This window comes from Misgurnus anguillicaudatus, chromosome 16 (genome assembly GCF_027580225.2).
Source record: "Misgurnus anguillicaudatus chromosome 16, ASM2758022v2, whole genome shotgun sequence".
Taxonomy (NCBI): Eukaryota; Metazoa; Chordata; class Actinopteri; order Cypriniformes; family Cobitidae; genus Misgurnus; species Misgurnus anguillicaudatus.
In genome coordinates, this window is record NC_073352.2 from 857,062 (window position 1) to 881,045 (window position 23,984).

The 23,984-nt window shown below is 43.0% G+C and overlaps 1 long non-coding RNA gene across 1 annotated transcript; it reads left to right on the forward strand.

Annotated features, from left to right (window-relative positions):
• The first annotated feature begins 1,322 nt into the window (after window positions 1-1,322).
• LOC141350000 (uncharacterized) lies at window positions 1,323-17,318 on the forward strand. The gene is made up of 2 exons (XR_012357846.1): window positions 1,323-1,778; window positions 16,175-17,318. It is a non-coding gene; the product is annotated as an uncharacterized lncRNA (long non-coding RNA).
• The last annotated feature ends 6,666 nt before the right edge of the window (window positions 17,319-23,984 follow it).

Genomic DNA, 23,984 nt, shown 5'->3' on the forward strand with positions numbered 1-23,984 from the left:
CGCTATCGTTTTACATAAGGAACACAACCCGAGCCCATATTGATTCCTGCCCTGCATCTGCAGGTGACACATTGATGTTGTTCCGTTGGCTCGTGTGCGTACCCTGCTCAGGGGTTGCTTTTCCCGAGCAACGGCATAACGCGCTGCTAAACCACCATACCGTGCATAGTTGGAGAGGCCAGCTGGCTTGTCATGACTATTTCCTGAAAACATAGCAACTTTGTCGCACATCCGTCGCTGAACTATGTTGTCTCAACAATAAAGTAAATGATGTCAAGACAAATTAATCTGTTCTAGAGTTGTTCCGATTCCGATACCAGTATCGGAAAGCGGCCGATACCACAAAAAATTATGGCATCGGAATCGGCAAGTACTTGAACCCATGTACCGATCCGATACCATTTTCCTAATAAACCTAGTTATGCCCGTTATAGCTAACACTAAGGGCCCTATTTTAACGATCTGAAACGCAAGTCCGAAGTGCAAAGCGCAAGTGACTTTGTGGGCGGATCATGGGCGCTGTTGCTATTTTCCCGGCGAGAGAAATAAGTCTTGCGCCGGGCGCAAATCAATAAGGGGTTGGTCTGAAGCAGGTTCATTATTCATAGGTGTGGTTTGGGCGTAACGTCAAATAAACCAATCAGAACGCTATCCAACATTCCCTTTAAACGCAAGGGCGCAAGTTCCATGGCGGGTTGCTATGATTATGACGGATTTGACAGGCGCACGCCAGGAGCGGTTCACAGCCGAGGACACCCACGTTCTTGTAAAAGCAGTCAAAGACAGAGAAGTTGTTTTGTATGGGGATGGGAGAAACCCGCCCAAATCAGCGTCGGTTAAACAGGCGTGAGAGGAAATAGCCGCAATTGTCTCATCAGCTGCGCCAAGCACTACAATGATGTCAGGAGACGGGGGAATCCCAAGCTTGCCAGCATAAATCGGGCACGCCGGGCACACAGGAGGACATCGCTGCGTCCAACCTCACCGCTGAAAGGGTTTGGGGACTTTGAAATCGGACACAAGAAACGCAAGCAAGGTTCAACCCCAAAGTACACTTACAAATCAAGTTCACATACATGGTGGTTTCTTATGAAAATATTTTAATCGTTATTTGCATGATAATTGTTTAACGCTGCCACACAAAATAAATAAAAACTATCACCACAATGCTCACCACAATGATTTCCCTTATCTCATGTGTTAATATTTTTATTGTAACAATTTATGATTTAATGATTTTCCTTATCTTATATTTTTTATTGAAACAATTTATGATTTGTAAAAGTAACTGTTGCATCTGTGTAGATTAGATAAGCAATGCGCGTTGTGCACGCTATAGTCAAGCATGCGCCCTTAAAATAGCATAATGAGCCACGCGCAACGCGCCACTGACTTTAGACTAGTTTTTTTGGTTAGTAGCGCAATTGTTTTTTGAAACTGCAAAATAGCATAAGAGATGGATTGCGCCGGAGCACGCCTCCTTTTTTGCGCTGAACCGCCCAGGGAGCGCAAGTTCATTCCCTAGTTTGCCGACGTGCGTCTGTGGAGGGAAAAACCCGCTGTGCGCCAGTGCAAAATACGCAATGATACATGCGTCACTGACAAAGTCAATTGCGCTGGGTGCAAGATAGGGCCCTAAAGCTAACGCTGCAAAGCGAAACTCATTTCTTCTTCGCTGCTCTGAATGCGAACACCAGGAAGTTACCACACACGTGACGCAACCATTGTTTACTAGAGCGGCGAAGGAATGAAAGCATGCAGCCGTATGTCCGCTGTTTGTAAGTATTTCAGACTAATAAAACATCGACATGTCTCAACAAAATCCGCGTCCGCAGATTTCCACGGGGAACTCCGCAGATTTAATGCCCGTGATTGACAAGCACACATACGCTTGAGATTTGAGATGTCATTGACAACAAGCACACATACCCTCATGCGTTTGTGAGCAGCATTGACAAGTACATGAACCCTGCGCGTGCTGTTTTCTGTGAATGTTTTTAATGATAAGAGTATGAACTGTTTGATATATGAGATGAAATAAAACTTACCACTGAGTTTAACCGCAGATCTTACTTGTCTCTGTCGTCTACGTGACGCGAAAGTCAGCACATCATCATTTCAAATCAGTTTACAAGACGAATGCTCTTGTTATGTTTAATATAAAGTTTACATTGCGTTGTAAAAATGATAAAATTATCTTCATACGTGCTTAATTCATAATAAGAACGTAGAAACACAAGCTTTTATTTTGCTATAATATATATTAACAATAATATATGTCATTTTAGGCTACAAACTATAATTCTACAAGCACATTATCTGGTTCATGTTGGTCCAGTTTAATTCAGAGGACTCATTGGTTTGGTGTATTCATTTTAATTGTAAGCCTTTATTAATTATTTTAGATGCAATTTTGTACTATTTAATAGCTTAAATTCTTTAATTTAAAACCATCCCGAAGAATTCCACAGACTTTTCCAATTATTCTAAAACTAAAACAGCCTTTCAGTTTACAGTGTTAGATTTGTGGCTGATTTTCTCATAAGAAAAATAAATATTACTGTTAAATGTCTTTCAGATAATAAAAATACTGTAGTTCACTGTATGTATTTGTTAATGTTTTATACAGGAATAAGTCTGAAAAACACCATAAAACAGTTATATCCATTCATACAGGGCTAGTAGTATGTACAGCTGTATATTTTACAGAGACACACCCAGGTATCGGATCAGTACTCGGTATCGGCCGATACCCTGAGCCCAGGTATCGGAATCGGTATCGGGAAGAGAAAAATGGTATCGGAACATCTCTAATCTGTTCAGATCGATTTAATTTCCTCTTATTGCTGTAAACTACATACATCACATCATAGCTTTTGTTGTCACGTTTTAGTTCTCTGTTGTTCAAATCAGGGCTTAAAAACGAAAAAAATTAGCAATCGTTTCACTCCGAGCAGAATCGATATTTTAACGTTTCCTTTTTTGCGTTCCTCATTGAACATTTACGTTCCGAAAACGGTTTACTAACCGGTTAATAACGTTATTTTAATTCAGGCTATACTTTAACAAATGCATGCATACAGACTAATTTTCACACAAAAATAATAACATAACACATGATATAACTAAACTTCAACATTTCATTAATTGTTAAAACCACAAAATAAATACCTGCATTAATTTTAAGTATAAACAGCTGAAAAAAACGACCCGTTATGCCGGTCTTTTACTGGTTGAAACCGAAGCATACTCTGCTGGATGTTTACGTTAAATGTGCCTCTGTAAGTTACTTCAGTGAATCCCGGCTACTGTACTTCTCCCCCACATCCTTTAATATTGCAGACAGACTTGTTAAGACAGCTTGTCGTAAGAAAAATAATAACAAAAATGAATTTCTTGGTGGCGACCCATCTAAAAAGTAATTGACAGTGGTATAAGTCCCCTGGCTTTTTTGAGTTACAGTTTGCATCTTCATATTTCCAAGCAAGTTTTAACTTAAACATACCTCTGAACATTTGATGGGTAGCTTTGTGGTTATTTAAGACAAATGCTATCGGGCCGGAGACTCGATGACTGCGGCGCGGGCATTTCACTCACGCTATGTGTCAAAGTCACTCACGCTTGATGCGTCAAAGTCACATGTTGTACTGTTCAATTCATGATTGGTCACTGATAAAGTACAATATTAAAGAAAACGATAAAATAACGTTATTAACCGGTTAATGGTAATTTTAAATAAACGTTTCTGTTCAGAACAATTAAAATTGATTTTGTTTTCGTTTTTGTTCCTGTTAAAATTTCGTTCGTTTCCGGTTTTCGTTTTCGTTCCTTGAACCGGTTCAGAGCCCTGGTTCAAATCCAAGATTCGTCTTTCATTCGCAAGTTTCCTTCTACATCACTCATTCCAGGGATTCCCCAGGGTCTTAAAGCTCATAGTTCTGCGCAGTTTTCCAAAAACAGCGCTTCAATTCTGTTTACAACCTAAAAGACATGAAACAGACTTTGTCTATATTTAGATTACGTTTATAGAAATCACTGCATGCTGCTTTCTTATTTGTTTAAAAGCATGATCTACCCAAGTCTACACGTTATACTAACTAGGAACGATACTTCTAACCACAGCCGTCCAACTGATATTTGGACTTTTAATGCGGCTGATAAATAACGTCACTGAGCCTGACTAAACTTAAGAGCACTTTATTTGAGATCTTTTCAAATAAAAGATCATGTCATTTAATTCAACATGGATAAAAGTGCAATTTTAAATAAATGTATTTAGTGATAAATAATGTTCTATTAAAGAAGCGGGTTTTGTTTGTACCCTATTGCCATCAATCATATTTCTTAAAAAATAAAATTGGAATCGGCCAAAGCATGTATCAGCATGTCACAATTAAAGTAAAACTGAAATTCTGAATTAGCCAAGGAAATTGGAACCAGTGCATCTTCACTTGAAACCCCCACCTCAAATGCCTCTTTAGATACCATCCTCCAAGCTGTATCCCCCAGAATCCTACAAACCTACCCAACCCCTTGGAAGAGCTTCAAGACCTTCTACTCTTCTTACAACCTGTTTTTCCTGTTTTTGTCCCTACTCACCATCTCATTCATATCCTACCTCAATCACCACAAGAACCTCAAAGCCAGCTCCATTAAAGGATACCTAAGTGGAATCCAAAATTTTCCACAAACTTCTTTTTTGGCTCACCCTCTCCAGTAATAGCCAGCACCCAGACATCCACGCTCGTAAGGAATCCAAAGAACCCACCCGTCCTGATGCAAGACAGCCAGTAACCTTAGAAATACTCACCATATGCATCTCCACCCTTTGTCAAGATTTCCACTCCACTAACACTACCCTCATACTCTATGCAATGTTCATTCTGGCCATCACTTGCAACTTCAATCCAAATAATCACCCAACAGTTTCAGATTTATCACTTCTGGACAACGATACCATTTCTTATTCCATCAAACAAAGCAAGACGGACCAAATGAGAAAAGGCCATTCCATTTACATCTTCAACTTCCAAACACCAATTCAACCATACCAGACTCTCCTAGCATATCTACATTCCAGAGACTCCCAGGGTAGATCCACATCAAACCCACTCTTCACAGATGACTCAAATCGCCGGGTTACACGCTTCCGGTTCCAAAACACCTTAAATCTGTCCTACTCCTATCTGGCTTCCCAACAGACCTCTTCTCCAAAACCTACATTCGATCGAATCGCTCCAACATCAGAGAAGCTCAACGAACTTTCATCAGCGGATCCCACCAGCTCCAAGACCACATAAACTATCAGACTTTATCCACTGCCGCAGCAGTGATGTTTCCTCTGCTCCCGCAGGAGCCCCCCTCTTTTTCCCTGCACTCTACTAACCTCCACTGCTATGGAAGTGGTTTCCCTCTGCTCCCGCAGGAGCCCTCCCTTCCACAATTTCTCCAACGCCACAGCAGTGATGTTTTCCTCTGCTCTAACATCAAACCGCTCCCACATCAGAGAAACCCAACAAACCTTCATCAGCGGATCCCACCAGCTCCAAGACTGTATAAACTATTAGACTTTATCCACTGCCGCAGCAGTGACATATCTCTGCTCCCGCAGGAGCCCCCCCTTTTTTCCATGAACTCTACTAACCCCCACTGCTATGGAAGTGGTTTCCCTCTGCTCCAGCAGGAGCCCTCCCTTACACAATTTTTCCACCACTACAGCAGTGATGTTTCCTCTACTCTCACATCAAACCGCTCCCACATCAGAGAAACCCAACGAACCCTCATCAGCGGATCCCACCAGCTCCAGGACAACACAAACTATAAGACTCTCTCCACTGCCACAGCATTGATTTTTCCCTCTGCTCCCCCAGGAGCCAGATTTTTACTAAAATCCACTGCCGCAGTAGTGGTGTTTTTACCATCTCCCACAGGAGATCTGTTCTCCATTGCTGCAGCGGTGTCATTTTCTCTGCTCCCGCAGGAGCCCTGCTTTTACTAATCCCCACTGCAATAGCAGTGATGTTTCCCCTGCTTCCAAAGAAATCCCTACTCTCCACTGCCGCAGCAGTGACATTTCCTCTGCTCCCGCAGGAGCCCTGTTTTCCACCACCGCAGCGGTGTTGTTTCCTCTGCTCCCGCAGGAGCCCTGCTTTCACTAACCTCCACTGCTATCGCAGTGATGTTTGCCTCTGCTCCCGCAGGAGCCCGTTTCCACTGCCGCAGCAGTGATGTTTCCCCTGCCTCCTGCAGATGCCTGTCTCTCCACCGCCGCAGCAATGTTGTTTCCTCTGCTCCGCAGGAGCACCGCTTTCACTAACCTCCACTGCCACAGCAGTGATGTTTCCTCTGCTCCCACAGGAGCCCTGCTTTCCACAATTTTCCTTCACTGTCGCAGCAGTGATGTTTCCCCTGCCCTCGCAGGAACCCTATTTTCACAGCGGTGCCTTTCCTCTGCTCCCGCAGGAGCCCTGCCTTCCACTAATCTCTACTACCATTGCAGTACTGTCTCCTCTGCTCCCGCAGGAGCCCTACATTTCACAAAATGATGTTTTATATAAACAAGGTTTGGGAGGAGCTGATCAGTCAATGAACACGGCTGGCTCTCGATCATTAATCAATGAACACGGCTGGCTCTCAATCACTAATTAAGGAACACAGCTGGCTCTCGATCATTAAGCAATGAACACAGCTGTTTATCAATCACTAATAAACACAACAAACTTAGTACCAGCTCTATAAATAATCAAGACTCCTTACCCTCATTCTCCGGAATTTTCGCAAGATGTCCAGACAATTAAACGTAGCACAGGAAATGCACCGTACAGCACAGGATTCTCCCGGGCCTTTCAACAGCGGTCGGGATGTTTCAATCGAGCCCGAGGCCTCCCCACAGGCCGGGCGATCTTCCCGCACTGCTGAACGAACTCCGAGGAGAAAAAGACCGTCTCCTCGCACCCCGCAGAGGCGCTCACCACCATCACCGGCTTCTTCTTACGCTTCTGCTTCTCCAGGAATCCCCGACATCAAGAAATGGACGGTCCTAGGCCTCAAACTAGCGCTTGAAAACGCGGATATTCAATTTTCTCGCAAGCAAACAAAGGCGCAGCTGTTCAGCCTCCTCCGCGATTGCCGGAGGGCTACTCAACCCCCGCAAACAGCCGTGTCAGCGAGCTCTGACTCCTCGTCTTCACAAGCACGGAGTACACCGTACTCCCGAAAGACACCGGGGAAAACACGGAGGTCTCAAAGACGCCGCATGAAGCCATCAGCTAGCCTGGGCCGCCCGCCGATGTCTCCAGCAGCAAGCCCACAAGCGTGGAAGCTAGCAAGCCAGCCAGACAGCGTGAACATGCTTCCGCTCACGGCAACGGCTTCGCTCCTCCCACTGCCACTTCCTGCTCCCGGCCAATGGCCTGCTGCCCCTCTGTCTCTCTGTCACACGGGGTTGCGTTCAGCAGCAGCGCCGCCGCTTCTATCTGTCACTCTCACATTTTTCCCACTTTTGCCGCAGGAGCCGACTCGAGCGTGAGGATGCCTCCGCTAACGAGTCAGGCCCCGGTTTTTGCCGCAGGAGCCGACACGAGCTTGAGGATGCCTCCGCTAACGAGTCAGGCCCCGGTTTTTGCCGCAGGAGCCGACACGAGCGTGAGGATGCCTCCGCTAACGAGTCAGGCCCCGGCACCCTCTATGACTTTTCCACCTGATATTTTTGCCCACGGATCGACCCAAAGCGTGAGGCTGCCTCCGCAAGCGGCTCCAGCGGCTTCTTTTTCTGTTGATTCTGTTCCCCAGACCCGTCAGCACCAATGCCCATCCCACCCAACGCATTGGCCTTGGAACCTCCCCCTGTCATCAATTCCATCAGGCAGCAGATTTTAGCAGGTGCGGACGTAGATCTTTTTACACTTCTTTCACCACTCTCACCTCCCCAGACTGACAAGCAGATCAATTGTGGGGAATTCACAGTAACACTCAAAAACACTGCACAAATTTCTTCTCGCATTCTAAGTTTGGCCGAATTCACTGTTGCTTTTTCACGGTATTTAGAAGTTATTTGCACAACATACCCACATAGGAGACGCGAGCTCAGCGATTACCTCACAATAATTGCGGAGCTCGCTTTATCACACGGAGGATCTCACTTTTACACTTACCACCGTTTATTTTCCCCCAAATGCGCCATTCGCATCGCTCAGTGGAACCAGTGTCCCGCTCTCATTATTTGTCCCACCAAAAAATCAAATAAAAAATCATATAACTATTTATCGACTCCTGTCAATATTTCCTGTTTATCCACAGAGTTAGCATCACATCCCAACGATAATTTCACAAGCTACCTCTTGAACGGCCTCTCGCAGGGTTTCAACCCAGGCGTATTAGCTTCGCCTACCTCAAGCATGATCTGTCCAAATTTGCAGTCAGCGCTCGTTGAACTCGAAACCGTCGACTTGTTAATTCAAAAAGAGGTCAATGAGAAATTCATCATGGGCCCCTTTTCCGCTCCTCCTTTCAGTACATTTCGCGTGAGTCCAATTGGAGTAGCCACCAGGAAATTTTCTGGGAAAAAGCGCCTCATTTTTGATCTTTCTTCACCACACTCTTCTCCTTTTCCTAGCATTAACAGCCTCATTACGCTCGAAGAATTTTCATTGAAATACCATGACATTGATCAAGCTATCACTCTCATTAAAAATGCTGGTCGCGGCGCATGGATGGCAAAAGTAGATATTACATCAGCATTCAAAATCATGCCCATCCACCCTGATTTTTGGCACCTGTTTGGCATATGCTGGCGCAATAAATTCTACTTTTCCGTCCGAATAACTTTCGGGTGTAGAAGCAGCCCCAAAATTTTTGACATGCTGTCAGAGGCCATTTGCTGGATTCTTTCCAATAACTACGCAATTCCCCACGTCATACATCTTTTAGATGATTTTTTAACCATATCTCCTCCAGATAATCTCCCAGCCGACCATCTCTCGACAGTGCAGGGAGTTTTTCAGAAGCTCGGAATTCCGCTCGCTCAGGAAAAAAACGCCGGTCCAGATACTTCCATTGAATTTTTGGGAATCATCTTAGATTCTAAAAAATTCCAAGCGTCGCTACCCAAGGAAAAAATCGTCAGGATCATCTCAGTAGCTTCCAAACTGCTCGACAACCCATGTTGCTCCAAACGCGAGTTACTCTCAGTACTCGGCTATTTCAATTTTGCAATGCGTATAATTCCCCAGGGACGCCCTTTCATCTCACATGTCATTTCTCTCTCGACAACCGTAAATACATTCGAAGGTCTCATATCCCTAGACGAGCCATGTCTTAACGAGCTCAGCCTATGGGTAAGATTCCTAAAGCAGTGGAATGGCATTTCTTTCTTTTATGAAAGCATGATTTCTCATCCCACGGACATTCAATTATACACCGCCGCCGCCCCGTCCATCGGTTTCGGCGGCTATTACAGAGGCCGCTGGTTCACGTCAACATGGCCCAATCAACTTTCTGATCTCCCAGAGACCCTGTCGTCATCTGCGCTGTTTGAGTTATACCCCATAGTAGTCGCTGCCTTTTTGTGGGGGAAAGAATGGACCTCAACCAGCATCGTCATACACTGCGACAGCCAGGCAGCTGTACAATGCATCAACAAAGGTCGCTCTCATTCCCTCACATTAATGCCTTTACTAAGACGTCTAATATGGACTGCAGCATGTGATCAATTTTTGATCTCGGCCACATACATCCCCGGCCGTAACAATACAATAGCCGACTCTCTCTCGATTTGCTTTCCAGAAATTCAGACAGCTGGCACCAGAAGCGGATCTCCACCCAACACCAGTGCCTCCTTATTCAACACTAATATTCCCATAAATCATCCACTCAAAGACCTTCTTAATACCTCTCTAGATAACAGACTCCATGCGGTCTTCCCAGGGAACTCTTCAAACCTATTTGACAGCTCGGAGAAGCTGCAGAGCTTTCATCAATTACACCAGATCACAGCCCTACCGCAACAAGATTCCATTACAACTAATGTCGCAGCGCGACCGCTCTTTCAGAAGCCCAAGCCTTTATTTTACACTCTGCCGCAGCAGATGCCTTTTTCAAGCCAGTATCGCAGCAGCGACCGCCCCCGCAGGGGCCTGTGCTTCTTTTTCGCTTTGCCGCAGCAGTCGACTTCCGAAGCCAGTATCGCAGCTGCGACCGCCCCCGCAGGGGCCCGTGCTTCTTTCACATGCTCTGCCAATAAAACCTTCCCTTTCCAACTCAGGCCAGTATCTCAGCAGCGACCGCCCCCGCAGGGGCCCGTGCCTTTTCCTCGATCTGCCGCAGCAGTCGACTTCTGAAGCCAGTATCGCCGCTGCGACCGCCCCCGCAGGGGCCCGTGCTTCTTTCACATGCTCTGCCAATAAAACCTTCCCCTTTCCAACTCAGGCCAGTATCGCAGCAGCGACCGCCCCCGCAGGGGCCCGTGCCTTTTCCTCGATCTGCCGCAGCAGATTATTTCAACCTCGAAGCCCGTATCGCAGCACGACCGCCCCCGCAGGGGCCAGTGCTTCCTTCACATTTTCTGCCCAGCAGAATCTATGCATCTATCGCTGCCTAAGCAGTACTGCTCCCTCTGGAGTTTTCTTCTTCCCCAACTACCTCATGTCTGGCTCCTCTAGAGCACAGCCCCATCTCAGGGCACAAACTGCTTCCTTCGCTCCCCTGGAGTCCTACCTTGCTCCTTACAGCACTACCTCACCTATTACCTTTAAAAACTCCCTGCTCTTCTTCAGAGCACAAATTTCTCCCATCCCTACATATTGGCAGCAGCAGATTTTGCTCCCCCGGAGCCCCCTATATTCTTCAAACTACAGCCTTTGGGTCCAGGCCTCTGCCCCACCTCATACTTTCCTTCTCAACCTCTTCACAGCACTTCTCAACAGTGCCCGCTCTCCAGAGCTGCCTTTTTCAATTCTACCCTCTACTTCAGCATTTTCCCCAATGAGGGCCAGCACCTCGCCTTCTCAAGCCAGCCTTCTTTGGGGAATTGTTGTTCAGGCGGCTGTCCTGCACCACCTGCTCTTTTTGGGGATAACCCGGGTCAGGGCACCCCCCAGGCCCGGGGCTCCTTCCCCGCCCAAGGGACGAACGTTCCGAACTCGGGGGGTATTTCCCGAGCTCGGAACCTTCGCCCCGGGACAGCACGCCACTCACGCTTATAAGCAGTCCCACTTTATTGTAAGTGAGGCAAACTCGTAAAATGATGTTTTATATAAACAAGGTTTGGGAGGAGCTGATCAGTCAATGAACACGGCTGGCTCTCGATCATTAATCAATGAACACGGCTGGCTCTCAATCACTAATTAATGAACACAGCTGGCTCTCGATCATAAAGCAATGAACACAGTTGTTTATCAATCACTAATCAACACAACAAACTTAGTACCAGCTCTATAAATAATCAAGAATCCTTACCCTCATTCTCCGGAATTATCGCAAACCCACCTCCACCCCTTTGCCTCACTACGTACATTTAGCTCAGCACCGGGGATAACCCGGGTCAGGGCACGCCCCAGGCCCGGGGCTCCTTCCCCGGTCAAGGGACGAACGTTCCGAACTCGGGGGGTATTTCCCAAGCTCGGAACCTTCGCCCCGGGACAGCACGCCACTCACGCATATAAGCAGTCCCACTTTATTGTAAGTGAGGCGAACTCGTAAATTCTCCACTGCCACAGCAGTGATGTTTCCTCTGCTCCCGCAGGAGCCCTAATTTTCACAATCTCTGCTCCCGCAGGAGCCCTGTTTTTCCCAACCGCCGCAGCGGTCCTATTCCCTCTGCTCCCGCAGGAGCCATGCCTTCTCACATTCTCCACTGCCACAGCAGTGTCACTTTCCCTGCTCCCGCAGGAGCCCTGCTTTTCACAATCTCTGCTCCCGCAAGAGCCCTATTTCTCCACCACCACAGCGGTGCTGTCCCCTCTGCTCCCGCAGGAGCCCTGCTCTTACAATTTCCCCACTGCCGCAGCAGTGATGTCTCCCCTGCTCCCACAGGAGCCCTGTTTCTCCACCGCCACAGCGGTGCTGTTTTCTCTGCTCCCGCAGGAGCCCTGCTTTTCACAATTTCCAACTGTCACAGCAGTGATGTTTTCTACTATCCCGCAGGAGCCCCGTTACCTCCCACTTTACATTCAGCAATTTTTTGGGGGGACACACACAGTTCCCGGCTGCTGTCCGATGCTAGTTTGCAATCTTTTGGGGGATTGTTCTGGGTTCGGGCCTAAGGCTGAGCCCGGAACCCTCTCCCCGCCAGGAAGCGCTCCGGGCTCAGTCCATTAACGAGCTCGGAGCCCTCTCCTCGGACAGCATGCCAAATACGCATATTAATAACTCTGTTCTGAATTATTTGTAAGTGTGAACTCGTGAAATGATGTTTTATTAACAAAGTTCGGGAGGAACACGTTCAAATAATCAACCTAATCACCTCAACTATGACCAGCTGTTGACAATCAGCAATCAGCTATCCACCTGATCGGCATCAACAGAAACCTATATAGACTGGAAACCAACTCACCCTCATTCCTCGATCGTTTCAGCATCCCTCCACCTCCCCTTCTCCGCACGATTGCATAGTCACCTTACTAACCAGAACAGGGGGGATTGTTCTGGGTTCGGGCCTAAGGCTGAGCCCGGAACCCTCTCCCCGCCAGGAAGCGCTCCGGGCTCAGTCCATTAACGAGCTCGGAGCCCTCTCCTCGGACAGCATGCCAAATACGCATATTAAAAACTCTGTTCTGAATTATTTGTAAGTGTGAACTCGTGAAACATTGTTTTTCCTGTGTGTGAGTGTGTGTGTTTTTTGTCACACGAATGTTGTCATGTTTATTGCTGTCAAAAAAGTTTATTGTTTAGGCTGTCCAGTTTCTGGACTGTCAGGTTTTACCAGCTGTCTCTCACCCTCTCACCCCCTCCCGTCCGCGCTTCTCGCCCCAGCGCGTCTCTCAACGGGGTGTCCCTTGTAAACGAGTAAAGATTTCTAAAACTCAATGTTGGTAAAATAAAGAGTAATTCACCCTCACGTTGACAAAAAGTAAAGGTTTATTTTAGATTTAGGGAATTCTTGAACCATTCTCTGCTTAAAACTTTTGATTGTAACATCACAATTTATTTAATATATTCCGTATACGAGTATAGTTTAAGCAATGTCCCTATGCCATAACCTTCGGCACCATCAATACTACAATCTTTAGACTAAAGTCTAAACTAAATAAAAATTTTAACCGGTTCACGAGATCCGTGAGTCGTTTAACAACCCCGATCTCTATGTTCACGTGCATTAAAGCTCGTGCACCGACGGTGACAGACAACTTACGCTGATGCATCCACATATATGACGTTAGGAAACTTTTAAACGATTAAAGACATTTTCATCCCATCTTCAGGGTTTGTTTTTATTAATGTCTACTTAAAACCATATGTGAATATGTGTATATTACAACGAATCTTATCATGTATGCTCTGACAAAAGTATTATTTTAGATTTTAGGTGGAGCGGACACACGTATTTATGGCAAATACTGTTTAATATAAACGGTTGTTTTGTCAAAAGTTTCTTTATAGTCATCAATCAAGAATCAAATATTTTAGATGTATCTGGTTAAACTTAAATCTGATATTTTCTATTGAACTAGGCTATTTTTCTGATCAGTCACAAACTTTCACAAGCTGCTGTGTGTCCTACCCGTTTTTGTGTGAGAGAATTCACAGCAGGGGATGGATTGTAAAGTAGTTAGAGTCTTTTAAAACCGTGTTGGTAAAATGTAACATGATCCACTCTGACAAGTAAAAGGTTTATTTTAGATTTTAGGTGGAGCACCAGCGCCTATTTTATGGCAAACTACACTGCAGGATCTAAAAGTTTGTAACATCACAAATTTATTTAATGAAATATTCAGTACGTGTATATTTAAGCAATGAATTGTGCCAAAACCACCGGAGGCCGACAATTCTTTAGACTAAAGTCTATTTATTTTAAACTAAATAAAAGTTGATTCGCTTCACGAGATCCGTGAATCTTTTCATGCACAGTATTCTGTTCACGCCATTAAAGATCGGGCTCCGGCGTTTACAATAGAGAACATACACGGATGCGTGTTCATATCTGCCGTTAAGAAACTTTTAAACGATTAAAGACATTGTCATCTCATCTTCTGGGGTTTGTTTAAAATTAAGATCACCTTAAAACCAACTGTGAACATGTGGTTATTACACAATAAATGTAATTCTGAGCGCTCTGGCTATATAAAGGTTTCTTTTAGGCGTATCATTATCACACACACACAAGATAATGATTAAAACACGTTATTGCATAGCGCAATAATGCACATGGCCTCACATATCTATGGGTTTAAAAACAATCTTTTTAAAGTTTAAGACATTTTTACCCCATTTTCTGGTTTGTATTCACTGCGGATCCTAACTTCCAAGTGTGAATATGTGTGTGTATTATACAACAAACGTAATTCTGTCAACGCCTCTGATTTTACCGTGATGATTATTCAACAGTTTCAATAACTGAAACGATTTATCACTGGTAAACACCCAGTATTAGCATATAGCCCGCTAGCATCAGCAAACGGGGAAACGCTGCTCCGTGCATTGGAGCTCCGTCGAGTTCATCATCTAAATCCTATTTTCTTACTATCTCGTTCCTATCTATATAATATAACGTACTAGTTTATCTTAGGAATACTTTACCGTGACGATTATTGAACAGTATTAATAAGTAAAATGATCTATCACTAGTAAACACCTAGGGCTCTATCTTACACCCGGCGCAATGCAGCGCAATGTGCGATGCAAGTGTCTTTCGCTAGTTTCCACCCTAATTTTCACGTTTAGTGCCGCGTTGTTTAAATAGCAAATGCATTTGCGCCCCCTTTGCGCCCATGGGCGTTCTGGTCTGAAAAACGAGGTGTGTTCAGGCGCATTGTTGGCGCGTTGCTATTTTGAGGCAACTAAAATAGACTACGCCATTGACCAACAAAAACCTGGTCTAAAGTCTAAAGTCAATGGCGCAATATGTTTTATGTTATTTAAAGAGCGCATTAGTAAAATGCGCCTATAAACGGGAGGACAACGCGGGTTTGCTTATCACAAAGTACATGAATGCGCAGCAGCACAAAAATGCTTTTAAATATGAAAGATTAAAGGATTGAATTTAAGAGATTATTATTGAGTCTCTTGGACATATTTATAAATGAGGACTGATTATGAGACGTTAGAAGGCGCAAAGAGCTGCTTTACCTGCAGCCTGATAAGTAAATAAATGCTTTGCTTTAAACAAATGCGTCTGTTTTTAAATGTTTTTTTTTAATGATACCTCACGGATTTATTGTATATGATGTACCTGTGGATATGGCGAGATGAGAAACATTTGTAAGTAATGCTTAAAAAAACTCTTTGCTTAAAAAAACTCTTTGCTTAAAAAAACCCTGTCCAAAGTGCTGAAACGTGCGGAGAGCCGTTTGTAAATTCTTTATCTCCTGTTTGTTACAAATAAAGTATTTTTAGAGTACAAACCTTATCATACATACTTGTAAATTATTTTTTGATGATATTGGATAGCCATACATTTAAAGCAATTACAAGCCTGCTTTTTACTTCCATGACTAAAAGAAAACGGGTTTTAAAGGTTTTAATAAAAAAATAACAATTTCAATATAAGGGAAAAACAACACAAATATTTAACATTAATCTTAAACTGGGGATCTTCTACCTCCGCTTAGTTTTTCAGTTTACAAAGTCCGTCGTCTAAATAGGGATTAGACATAGCGCCAGCGCAACTTGCTTTTAAAGGGGATGAGAGCTGAGACTCTCATTGGTTTACTGCACATTACGCCCAAAATACTCCCATTACAATAGGACCAACCCTTTTCGACCATGCGCTCGGCGCAAAAACGATTTTTCCCGTCGTTAAATTAGCAAAAGTGGATTCGGACACGCCCATTTAGACGTTGCGCTGTGCGCTTTAGACAATGCGCTTAGATCGTTAGAATAGGGCCCCTAGTGTTAGCATATAGCCCGCTAGCATCAACAAACGTGCCGGCTGAAGTTAGCACTTGCTCACTGTCTGTTTACTGTAAATCTGCCTTCCTTTTCGATCTAATGGCGGACTCATCCGATGTATGTTTTTCAGACCTTTCCTCACCAGAGCGGGAAGCTGTGGAGGAGTTGTGGCCCGGCATTCGCACCAGGCGGTACAGCGTGCCTCACATCACCCTGGCTCCAGACACCCGAAGACGACTGAGGCATGCAACGAGCGAGCACCCATCTCGATGCAGCTTCACGGACCGCGTTCGGGCGAACGGAGACGCCCAGCATGAAAATGGTAAGACTCCGCTTGTCATTGTAACCTGCACTACTTGCCACATGTACAGTTTAGCTTCTTCCGTCAGCATAGAGGGGTTTACATGTGCTAAGTGTATTGAAGTAGTAAGGCTGACGGAGAAGGTTGCAGAACTAGAAGCGCACATCCGAACGCTAGTTGAGGACAGTAAGACCGCTAATGTTAATGTTACAAACATTGTTTCGGGTTAAACACATGGCTCGGTTCCGACTTCAGAGTCAAGGCGGCTGACTAACTGGGTTACTGTCAGGCGGCATAGTCACATTCGGCACCCAAATCACGTTCCTGTTTTAATATCAAACAGATTTTCTCCACTCAGCAATACACCGGCTGAGACGTCTGTTAAAGGTGCCCTGGTTATTGGAGATTCTATACTCAGGAACGTTGGCATTGAGGCACCAGCCACCATAGTCGATTACTGGGAGCCAGAGCGTCTGACATTAGATCCAAACTTAAAGTGCTGGCTAATGCTAACCGTAAGTTTTCTAAGATTGTTATTCACTGGCATGAATGACACCAGACTCTGCCAGTCGGAGATCACCAAAGATACTATTAAAGAGGTGTGTGAAATTGCAAAAACAATGTCAGACAATGTAATTTGCTCTGGTCCCCTCCCCACCTACCGGGGGGATGAAACTTACAGTAGATTAGTGTCTCTTCATGGCTGGATGTCAAAGTGGTGCCCTCAGCATAACGTAGGGTTTATAGACAATTGGAAGCATTTCCGGGGAAGACCTGACCTGCTAAAGAGAGATGGCCTCCATCCGTCTCCGGAAGGAAGTGCTATAAAAATCTGACCAATAGTCTTACTTTTGATATTGTCTGACTATCCAGGGCCCAGGTCAGGAAACAGACAGATCGGCTTACCCATCAGTCTGTTAGCTGCCTTGACATGTCAAGATCACATATATCCCAGCACATAGAGCCTTTTTTACCAGAGTACCAACACATCTCGACTGTGTCTGTTCCTCGAACAAATAAATACAGAGCACCGTTTATCTCGTCTCGTACAAATCTTATTAACATAAAATTAGAACACAATACATTTACAGATGAAACTCAAATGTTAAAATTCGGCCTTCTTAGCATTAGATCGCTTACCAATAAAGAACCAAATATCAATGAAATAATTACTGACCAAAACTTAGATGCACTCTGTTTAACAGAGACCTGGCTTAAAAGCAGACGATTACACCAGTTTAAACGAATCCACCCCACAAGACTATTATTATAAACATGTTCCTCGTCTAAAAGGGAGAGGGGGTGGTGTAGCTACAATATACAATAAAATATTCAAAGTAAACCATAAACCCAACCTAAAATTTAATTCGTTTGAAATAATACTGTTTAATATGGAAATAACTGATCGTAACAACAAACGGCTTTCGTTCATTTTAGCTACCATATATAGGCCTCCGGGCCACCACACAGATTTTCTTAAAGAAATAGCAGACTTCCTATCTGAGCTTACAGTCACTGTAGATAAAGCTCTTATAATTGGTGATTTTAATATCCATGTGGATAATCCAAAAGATGCATTAGGACGTGCGTTTATGGATGTTCTAAATTCTCTCGACATTAAACAAAATGTGTCAGGGCCCACGCATACTCGTAATCACACAGTAGACTTAATTCTGTCACTCTGACTCAATATGAATGACATCGAAATATCACCCCAGAGCGATGCCGTTTCAGACCATTGCCTTGTGTCATACACAATACTTCTAGATAGGACCGCTCATCTACAACATGCTAAAGATTAGCCAGAACAATAATTTCCACCACTAAAGATAGCTTTATAAGCACTCTTCCAGACCTGTCTCAAATGAAACATGTAGCAGATAACCAGGAAGATCTGGATATTATAATAGAAAACCTGAACAACGTCTGCTCTAGCACGTTGGATGCCGTTGCTCCCATTCGAAAAAAGAGAATCAAAGAAAAACCGCCAGCTCCATGGTATGACCATCATACTGCAGCAATTAAAAAAGTAGCTAGAAAAATGGAAAGAAACTACCGAAGCACAAAGTTAGAGGTATGGAAAGAGAGTGTTCAACACTACAGACAGGCTATTAAAACTGCCAGATCTACCTATCTCAGTACGCTTATTAAAGAAAATCATAACAACCCTCGTTTCCTATTTAGCACAGCTGCGAAACTGACTAGAAACAAAGAACAAACAGAAACCAATAGTAAACTCCAACACAATAGTGATGACTTCATGAACTTCTTTACTAGCAAAATTATGTTTATTAGGGAAAACATAGAAACTACGCAAGCAGCCACCACTCTACCCAATAGTACATTTTCCACTAGATTGCCAGGCGAACATCTTGAGTCATTTGAACCTACTACAATTGAAGAGCTCTCTAAACTAGTAACGTCATCCAAGTCATCGTCTTGTATACAAGACCCCATTCCCACAAAATTACTAAAAGAGGTATTTCATGTAGTGTCAGACACGGTACTTAATATCTTTAACTCATCTCTAGAATTAGGATACGTTCCAACAGCTTTCAAACTAGCAGTTATTAGACCGCTCATTAAAAAACCAAACCTTGACCAGGGAGGTCTTAATAACTTTAGACCAGTGTTTCTCAAACTTTTTCAGCCCAAGGACCACTTTATCTTCCAATTTTTTTCTGAGGACCACCTAACAGAATCCCACTCTAACACGCCACCAAAAAACAACAAAATAGGAAGCATAAGCTAAGTTTAAGTTTAATATGCAACTGTTTCAAGTCAAAAACTAATTTTTTAAAAACAAATGCAATGCTATGTTCAGAAATTATTATATGAATTTTATTTCATTTGAAAAAGTAAATGTGAAATGAGTTGCAGCTTAATATGAACAACAAACTGCACATGTGAAAAAAATGCAATTAAACATAATATAACAGCCTAGGTCCCACTTAATGTCATTCCAAAGAGCCATTAGTTTAAAACTGAGGTGGTGGGTTATATGAAGTCTATGGTTGTAACTATGGTAACAATAAAATACTGAAAAAAATGTTCCCCTTAATCTCCAAAATCACTGAAATTACAGGAATTTTACACATGAACAAAAACTAGTACATTACAAAACTAATAGATCTGTGGATTTTAGCTGCTTTCAGTTGACGCTTGATCTTTTCTTTTGACTCCTCTTTGGTTTAACCAACCAATCAATTTTTACGTTATTAAAACAGAAAGGCAAGAACTGATATCACAGTTTCGCAAGTGCATTAAAAATCTACTTAAATACATGACGATTGTATAAACACATGCCTAGTTTAGGTTATCTTTTGGCGGACCACTGGGGGGGGGTTTGGACCACACTTTGAGAATTACTGCTTTAGACCAATCTCAAATCTACCTTTTCTTTCTAAAATATTAGAAAAAGTAGTGGCAAGCCAGCTACGCACATTCGTAGAAAATAATAATACATATGAAAAGTTCCAATCAGGATTCAGGCCCCACCATAGCACAGAGACAGCGCTGCTTAGAGTTACAAATGACCTCCTATTAACATCCGATCGTGGTGAAATCTCAATCCTTATATTACTACACCTTAGTGCAGCCTTTGACACAATAGATCACAGAATCTTACTCAATCAACTAGAAAACTATGTTGGCATCAGTGGTCAGGCGTTAGCCTGGTTTAGATCGTATCTAACCAATCAATATCACTTTGTTTATGTAAACGAGGAAGAGTCATATCACTCCCCCGTTAAATACGGCGTACCTCAGGGATCAGTTCTAGGTCCAATCCTATTCTCATTATATATGTTACCTCTAGGAGACATTATCAGGAAACATAACATAAGTTTTCACTGCTATGCGGATGATACCCAGCTTTACATCTCGTCACATCCTAGCGAAACCCACCAGTTTTCTAAGCTAACAGACTGCATTAATGATATTAGGGACTGGATGGCACATAACTTTCTTATGCTAAACTCCAATAAGACAGAGATACTTATTATTGAACCGAATCGCTACAAACATAATATGTCAGATTACAAGTTGCCCATAGATGGCTGCACGGTGGTGCCATCTTCCACGGTTAAGAATTTAGGCGTGATGTTCGACAGCAATCTATCTTTTGATAGCCATATCGCCAACGTCTGCCGCACAGCATTATTCCATCTTAGAAATATCTCAAAAATACGCCATATGCTGTCTGCATCAGACGCAGAAAAGCTTATCCATGCTTTTATGACCTCTAGAATAGACTATTGTAACTCATTACTCGGGGGATGCCATGCAAATCAGGTAAACAAGCAACAGCTGGTTCAAAACGCCGCCGCAAGAGTGCTTACTCGATCTAAAAAGTATGACCACATCAGTCCAATTCTGGCATCTTTACACTGGCTACCAGTTAAATATCGCATACAATTTAAAATATTACTAATCACTTACAAAGCCTTAAATGGCCCAGCGCCCTCGTATATAAAAGAACTACTATCAGAATACAATCCATCACTTAAACTGCGCTCACAAAATTCTGGTCACTTAATTATCCCTAGAATATCAAAAGTGTCTAAAGGTGGTAGATCCTTTTCCTACTTAGCCCCTAAGCTCTGGAATGATTTACCAAATAATGTTCGAGTATCAGACACAGTCGATCAATTTAAATGTAAACTTAAGACATTCTTCTTTAACAAAGCATTCACATAAAATGTCCAGTAAATGTACTTTTCCCGCAGTAGTTATTTTGTCTAGAACAAAGTACTCACATACCTCATATGGGTAATATACTATTGCCGCAATAGTTAGCCTGTCTGGAACCGAGCTGACTTAAACCACTATAATGTATGACACTTGCATTACATGCGAACGGCCCCTACGCTAATAGAATTCTGTTTTTCTCTACCTGTCTCGTCCTCGACCCCGAGGACAATGAGACAAACAGACCCAGTTCCTGTTGCTGTGAAGGTCATCGCACCACTGATCCACTGGCTGTCCTTCAACCTGATGACCAGCCGATGCCCGACCAACGACCACCGGCTAAACCAGTTTAATCCGCTTACCCGCCTCCTATCCCTACAGTATCTATCTATCTATCTATCTATCTATCTATCTATCTATCTATCTATATATATATATATATATATATATATATATATATATATATTAATTCCTCCCAAGGGTTTTTGTCCTTATAGGAGTTTTTTCCTAGGGTTTTTTTTCGTCCCAGGGAGAGTCAGCCAACTTAGCTTAACTTAGCACTTTACTGTATACGTTACATTATTAATATGCTCGCTTGTATGGTTTAACCTTAGCCGCTATCTCTACTTCTTATATTATCTATTGATTTTCTGTGTTCTCCTCTACATCTTCTCATGTAAAGCTGCTTTGCAACAATTAACACTTGTGAAAAGTGCTATATAAATAAAATTGAATTGAATTGAATTGAATTTAAACATGTCGTGTTTTTAAGATGAAGCGCCCGTGTGTGTTTTATGCCAAATAGTATTCGATCTAAACTCATCCTTTGTAACATCAAAAGGTTCTTTATAGACAATCCAGAATTAAACATTTAGACGTCTATGAGTAAGTTTATATCTGATAGCGCATGAACCGCTCCGTATTCTGACTGACGGATCTAAACTCTTGCCTTGTAACATCAAAAGGTTCTTTATAGACAATCCATTTTAGATTTGTCTGAGTAAATTTATATCTGATGTCACATTAACAGCGCCGTGTCACGAATAAAACTTAAAACAGTTATTTTAGTTTCTAACCAGACAAGTTTTTAGTCTATGTGTGCGTGTGTTCGGATCTGTGCGTGTGCGCTCGGGGTCTGTGTATGCATGTGTGTGTGTGTGTATGCGCTCGTGTCTTTGGGTGTGAGTATGCGCTCGTGTCTTTGGGTGTGAGTATGAGAGTCTGTGTGTGTGTGTGTGTGTGTGTGTGTGTGTGTGTGTGTTTGCATGTGTGCGCTTGTGTCTCTTGCTGTTTCTAAAGTCTTGATGTTAATTCTGCCCCCATTGACAAAAAGTAAAAGGGTTTTTTTTAGATTTTAGGCTTCATTACACAGATACTTTAAAACATGTTATCTCATATCTGCGGATTTAAAGAAACTTAAAAGTTTTAAGACATTTTATCTCACCTTCTGGTTTGTTTTTAATTAATGTAGCCTTAAACCCATCTGTTATCCCTTTAGGGAACAATAAAATGTTTGCAAATATTATTTATCAAAGTTGACAATGTTATAATCCAGGTTGTCACTGTTAGATTTTCTTGAATTTGGCTGCTCAGTCTTTCATGGCTCGCCAACGTATTAGAATGTATCTAATACGTAAAATAATAAGCAGGACCAAGTGCATGTGGGGAAAAGAGATTTAATGAAGGTTCTTATGTAGCATAGTTCTTCAGGAGCGATGTTGTCGTGTCAACCTTCTACATTCTTAACCCAAAGTTCTGCCTGTGTGAGCAGACCTTTATACATCTTACACAAACAATACAATGGCACCCCATGGAGACTTTGATCTCTGAGGTGACAATCACACCCATGGAGAACCTACGAGAATGTGACCTAATAATGACCTGAGGGGTAACTGTATGGGCCATTTGGATAGTTAATAACATCAGGTCACAGTTGTAATGTAATCAGACTAATAATAAAGTTGATAACATCAGGGCACAGTTGCAACGTAACACATCAGACATTGATTACGCATAAAGAAATATATACAAAATCCTTCATCACTAACGTGACAACAAACATTTCTTTAAAGACAAAACATTTAACAAACTTGACATGGCTCACAGAGACACACTAGGCTTTTTTTGTGGTTTTGTTAAACATGATTGTGTGCTTCCATAAAACTATCTATAACCACTACACCAGCTAGGACGTGACTCTACATAACATTAAAATCAATAAATACTAAATAAAATAAAAATATACTATTCAAGCATCTTAACCTGATATTAGGTTAGGTTTGAGATGAATCAGCATCTATAGCTTTACGACTTACAGCACAAACCCCCAGAGGATAAAGGGATGTGTGTGTGTGTGTGTGTGTGTGTGTGTGTGTGTGTGTGTGTGTGTGTGAGTGTGAGTGTGTGAATGTGTGTACCTGGTAATTATCACGTTGTGGGGACCAATTGTCCCCAAAAAGATAGGAATACCAGTGTTTTTGTGACCTTGTGGGGACATTTTGATGTCCCCATGAGGAAACAAGCTTATAAATCAAACAGAATGATGTTTCTTGAAAATGTGAAGTAGGAGAAGGGTTTCTGTGATGGTTGGGGTTAGGGAATGATGTAGGTAAGGGGAATAGAATATACAGTTTGTACAGTATAAAATGCATTACGTCTATGGAATGTCCCCACAAAACATGGAAACCTGAATGTGTGTGTGTGTGTGTGTGTGTGTGTGTGTGTGTGGTTTGGTAGTTACAGGCCCGGCTGCAGGATGAAATGACTGAGGGGGCATGTGAAATTGTTGAGGGGCTTAACTTTATATCATCAATGATACACTGAGATCTCGCTTTAAAAAGACTTTTTAAATGCAGCGGTCCATAAAACACTCCATATGCAACTGCACAGCACAGGTAACCACATGGCCACGGGAAAAATCTCCCTCTCGCCAACAGGGGGTGCTGCAGCA